This window comes from Lucilia cuprina, chromosome 2 (genome assembly GCF_022045245.1).
Source record: "Lucilia cuprina isolate Lc7/37 chromosome 2, ASM2204524v1, whole genome shotgun sequence".
In the NCBI taxonomy this organism is placed as follows: Eukaryota; Metazoa; Arthropoda; class Insecta; order Diptera; family Calliphoridae; genus Lucilia; species Lucilia cuprina.
In genome coordinates this window covers 2450553-2457116 of record NC_060950.1, presented here as the reverse complement: position 1 = coordinate 2457116, position 6564 = coordinate 2450553, and positions in this window count along the sequence as shown.

The following is a 6564-nucleotide window of genomic DNA, read 5'->3' as shown; positions in this document are numbered from 1 at the left end:
ACAATATAAATGCGATTTGTGTTCATATTCGATTTCAATTCTTTTTCTTCGTTACGTTATATTTTCATTATCATTATAATTATAATGCTCATTATTTTGATTTTAATTGGCATGTATGAACAAATTTGCCAGCGAGTATGGATATAGGTATATGTAGCTTTTGCTCATTAGTTGTTGTGTTTGCATATATATGTATATAAGAGTTGGAAATATACAGAAATATGTAAGTAAGTAACTAACTAACTAACTAACTAACTAACTAACTATCTAACTAACAAACTAACAAACTAACTAACTAACTAACTAACTAACTAACTAAATAACTAACTAACTAACTAACTAACTAACTAACTAACTAACTAACTAACTTATTAAATAACTAACTAACTAACTAAATAACTAACTAACTAAGCTATCTATATATCTATCTATCTATCTACCTATCTATCTATCTATCTATCTATCTATCTATCTATCTATCTATCTATCTATCTATCTATCTATCTATCTATCTATCTATCTATCTATCTATCTATCTACCTATCTATCTATCTATCTATCTATCTATCTATCTATCTATCTATCTATCTATCTATCTATCTATCTATCTATCTATCTATCTATCTATCTATCTATCTATCTATCTATCTATCTATCTATCTATCTATCTATCTATCTATCTATCTATCTATCTATCTATCTATCTATCTATCTAATATGTATACCAATATTACCAACCCTGCTCGAAATTAACAACAAAAAAGCGTACATTGATGACAAAAATAACAAGTATGCACATATATACCCATCAGTTCGGCTGGCCAGTCTCGAACTACCTATTTAACCTACCTCTTACGGTTACCCCCACCGACTTTTCTGGTGAAAAGCTATTTTAATATGTGCTTTGCCTATGAGAATCAATCGTCACCCCATAGATTAGAAAGCCAGCCAAAAAGCTTATGTTCTTTAAGTGTCCACTGTCTCGCTTACAAAGGGAACACTAAAGTGACGACTATAGACACTTAATAAGAAGACTGTTCCAACGAACTGCTGGGAATAAATATACGTTCTCTTTTATACAGCACATACATACACCACCATCATTTAATTTTACACCAACAACAGCCAACGCCTGCCTTCCAATCAGCCAATCACTTTAATAAACAACAATGCCGATTTTTCTACTCTCACACCACTGAGAATCAAACAAAAGAAATGTTGTCGAAGGTTTGCTGAAATTTCTGTTCGCCTGATATCATGTGGAACAACAACGGCTGAAATACGGATTTTGGCTACGCGGATTGGTCAGATGCGACACGAAACATGTGCGGCTCTATAAAAAGTAACAACAAAATTTGGTTGGATGAGACAAATAAATAAGCGACGACAAACAACAAAATAAAAAATAAACCGCCGCAAAGACTGCCATCCGTCCGTTGCAATTCCATCATCCAACATTTTTATAAAATTTCTTGGAGCAGAGATGGAAAATGTTCAGTTTTTTATTTACATTTTTCTTAATTTGCTAATAAAATAAACATTTTTATAACGCATTTTGAAAAATAATAGCACGTTAGTTGTATAAAAAATCAAATATGTATATAAACGTAACAATATTATTTGACATATTCTATTATGTATAAGACTCCGTTGTTATTAAATTCAAATTTTTTATTTGAATTTAACGTATTGATTGTGAGTTGTAACGGTTTTTTGCACTTATCCGTTGTAGGAAAAAATAGTTGAACAAAGAAGCATTTTTACAAACAGACTGCGATGCGATGATGATACACCAACCAACCACATTTCAGCGATGACACTACGGCGCAACCGAAAATTCGAATTCTGTGCGAAATATGACACTAAATATTAGGAGCTTAAAATTGTATAGCAAGTAAAAAGTAGTAGATTTTATTTTTATTTTAATTATGAGAGCAATTGAGAGAAGTTTCTGTTTCAGAGATGGAAAGTTTTGTACTAATTTAATTTATTAATGATTAATAAAGGTTTATTTAAAAACTTAATGGAGATTTTTGCTTCTATAATAATTGTTCGTGTAGAACAGCATGCAATTACTCTTAAGCTAGTTACATATCAGTTTTGACTATATTGTGGACCATTTCTTATGAAATTATATATTTCCCATAAAATTTGTTCCTGTAGTTTTATTGCTTTAAAGATATTTTCTGAAGTGAGGAATAGGATCAAATCTGGTTTTTATGTGTTAATGATATATTGTTTTTTATGCCAGTAATGGGCGTTAAAATTATTTTCTGAAGGGGGTTAAAATCATTATTTTCCTAGGTCTATGTATCTGATCTGTTTCATATATTTAACGGACAGATCGTCTTAGAATTTTAAATGAGTCGGAAGCAAATAGAGTTACTTATACCGGGCTCTAGTATAAACTTGATAGAGTAAACGAGATATACTATTTCGATTGTATATCGAAAAAGTATATCTCGTTTACTAACGAAATGATAAAATCAATATATCCGCATACATATAGGGAAGAAATTAGCTAACTGCATTAAGATCACAGGTGGAAAGTGGAATTTAAATTTATATCAATATATGTAAATCAAGTAAACTTAAATTACGTAAACGAATAACAGTATCGACATTATGTTATCCGGTTACGGTATTTAAATTTATTTCGGTATCGGTATAATAGTATAAAAGTAGTATATCGGCAGCAGTAATAAATGTTAATAAAAAACAATTAAAATTATTATATTTTTCGAATCTTATTGTATCGTTATAAATAACCCTAAAAAATCCAATAGAATTTGAAAAGGTAATTAAAATGATTAATAGCTTAATTATATCATAATTTATCACAATTTATGAGTATTCGCAGTATTTGGATGAAAGATAGTACCGATTCTCTTTAAGGTCAACACAGACATGATAATTTTACCAATCTTGGTTCTCATGTTTTAATAAAATATGATTAAAAAGTGTTCTCAATTATGACATCTTAAATGCATATTTTAAAGTACGTCACTTTTGAACATAAATAAGTAATAGTATATGGACAAATTCTCATCGACATACCATCTCTGAAATGTTTAGCTTTAATTTTTCTTACGATATAAAAGAAAAAAAAACTAGAAGAATGCCATTTGATATTTCTGTTTGCCTAATTAGTTCGGCGCTGTCATTTCACAATGACCCACCTTTACGACACAGCAAAAAACCGACGACGAGTTGACGAGACTGACAGCAGACATTTTGTTGTAATTTTGTTAACCATTAATAATATCACACACCAGACGTGGAAAATTGACATTTTTTAAATAGTGGTACTAACATATAATAAAATAGTAAATTTTAGGGTTTAAATTACTAAATAAAATTTCCACTAGACTATAGACGAGAATATAGACCGAACTATAGACTAAACAGTTGACTAGACTATAGAATGCTATAGTCAAGTTTATAGACATTCCTATAGTCAAGACTATAAAGTGTGCTAATAACAAATATCTAATAACAATAACAACACCTGCAATAAGAAATTAGTGCTTTTTGTTATTGTTCCATTTCATTAGGTTTCTTAGAACTGGTTCACACTAGGAAACTTTTGTTGAGAAACTTTTGATTTTGTGTGTGAGAGAAAGAGATAGTTGATATTACTTCCTCTTTCTCTCACACACAAAAATCAAAAGTTTCCCAAAAAATTTTCCTAGTGTGAACCAGGTCTTAATGTCTCTCAAGCGTCTAACCATTGGAAGAAATATGAAAAAAGTCATATAAACCTAAAAAAGGAAATTTTTATCCTTTAATCCAGCTCGTCAAAAATAGTCCAAACAAAATTATTTATTCGTAAACTAGTAATATTAAAAAATGGCAAATGTTTTGAATATTTTGATAATACTTCAAAAGTTATGAATTTTTTCTTAAATTTTTTTCTAGCATTATTTTGGATAGAATCTAGCCGCAACATTTTTTGAGACCTGGTCACACAGTCTTTGATCGTAAAACAAACGAATACAATGACCGTGAGTGGCCTAGTTTCAATGTTCAAGGATTTTCAAACATTTTGAGGTCATTATATAGAATTTTGACGGTTATCAAGGTTAAATTCGTGCAAAACTAACATACTCAAAGCAAAATGTTTGCGAAAAATCTAATAATTCGCAAAACTAAAACAACAACGAACACATAAGTTTCGTATGATTTTGTTTAGTTTTTGGCGGAATTTTAAAAAAGTTCTTCGCTAAGTGATTGAGACAGTGTGTTTGTGTATGTTTTACTTGCAAAGATTTGATGGTACTTTGTATGTTCATGCGTACTTAAGCAGTAGTTCGTTCATTCATTCGCTGGCAGTGTTTTGAATTTATTTATTTATTATTGAGTTTAATGAACTTGTTTTACAAAGTTTATTCACCGACCTTCTTCAACACTTGATGAGTGTGTGTGTGGAATGGAATTGATTTTTTGTTTTTTTTTATATTTTTGGGGGTATTGCGTGTATTTTTCGGCTGTTAGTGTTTTTTTGATTTTGGTTGGTTGATAGGTTTGTTGGAAAAAAGATTTTTTGACTGTTTAGTGTCTTACTATTTTATATGTTGCCCGTATACGCTAGGTTGTGCTGAAGCTTTTTTCGAAGCTAAGGTTAAGGTTAAATAAAAAAAATTTAATGACTGAATAAACTAACATACTAACTACTAAAACATGCATATGTATGTTTTAGTTTTAAAGCTTTTTTGTTTGTTTAATAATAAATATTTATTTATTTATTATAGAAATAAAATTAATTTCCTGAATTGAACACTAAAATAACTTACCTATCGCTAATTATTTTTTCCCACTGTTATTTGTTCCTCTTGGTAAGTAGCCAGTGGTCATTTTTATATACATACATTATTTTTTACACTCATTACTGTTTTGTTTCTCGTTTCTCTTGTTGTAAATGCGTATGTGTGATGATTTTTTTACTTTTATTGTGTTTTCTGTTGTTGTTGTTTAAACATGCGGTCAGTCAGGTCCACAATCCAGTTTTATTACTAGGCCCTCATAATGCTCGAACAATGATTTAAAAAAATAGAAGGAAATTGTCCGTCTCGTCAATTTTCAATTTGTTTTATTTCTTGTTTTACAACAACAAACAACCTGTCATTCATTGCCGGTTCTTCTTGTACTGTTGTTGTTGGTTTTTGCCTTATAGTTTTGTTGTTTTTTTTTTTATTTTGTATGATGGTCATTATTTTTTTCTTTCTTTCTTTTAGTATTACAGTTCTTTTATTTTGTAAAACTTATGGCAAATGGCCAAGAATTAAATATTTATAAGAGTGTGTGTTTAATTTTTTACACCAGAAAAATATGTGCCAAAAAAAACTACAAATACTTAAAAGAAGCAAAAAATATGTGGAAAAAATTTGGATGGAATATATAAATAACAGGGTATCAGTGGTCAATTGTTGTAGGTTGAAATTCCCAAGGAAGAAGAAATACCATAAAGTAGTTGGGTGTTTTTTTATTAAACTATTGAAAAATAAATTGTATGGTACTACCGATCAGCAGCGGCAATAGTGAAAAATGAATAATTATTTAATTATGAGTTTAATAATTTTATAACTTTTGAGGTTTTCTATAAGAATAGGTACCTATATATTTTTGTAACTAAAGAAAAAAATCTATGGAGATCAAATTGCAGTTACGAGGTCATATAAGATTATTATTGAAACCTAAGAAAAAATCTATGGAGATCAAATTGCAGTTCCCAGGTCATCAATTAATATCAATATCCTGGCTGATTTTAAAATTGTTCCAAATGGGTAATAGGTGAACTATTGAACATATATACATACATACATACATACATACATACATACATACATACATACATACATACATACATACATACATACATACATACATACATACATACATACGTACATATATACATACATACATACGTACATATATACATACATACATACATACATACATACATACATACATACATACATACATACATACATACATACTTTCAAAAACCATTGCCCAAAAAAAATTCAATGCCAACCCTTATATGAGTTGACCTAAATATCATATCTAGTCTTTAATAAGGTCTAAACCCCAAAGTATACAGAGGTGTCACTTTGACGTTTGAAAAAGTCTAAAATCAGCTTTTTTTGAAATCGGTTTGTGCGTATTATAAGAACCTATAATTTATTTTATGTACTACACATATTGTCTGCAAAGAAATAACTGCAATTTTGATTTGGGGAGAAATATCTGTAAATTAAAGTTGTATCAGCCATATCCATTGCAATATTGAGAAGATTCGAATAAGAACTGTGCTGTAGAAAATGTTACAAGAACATTACAGAACCTTATAAACTTCGCATTAAGAAACTTCGCCGATTTTTTACAAATTTTCAAAGAAAGTATTTATTTTTTTTTCAATAATAAAGCGTATCATTATCAGAAAAAATGATAAATATTACGGCGCCGTGTTATAAAGCCATAGGTAATAAAGCCATATGTTTATATTTCTCATTTCATTGAGAAATAAGGCCATATGACTTTATTTCCATGTAAGGAATGAAATAA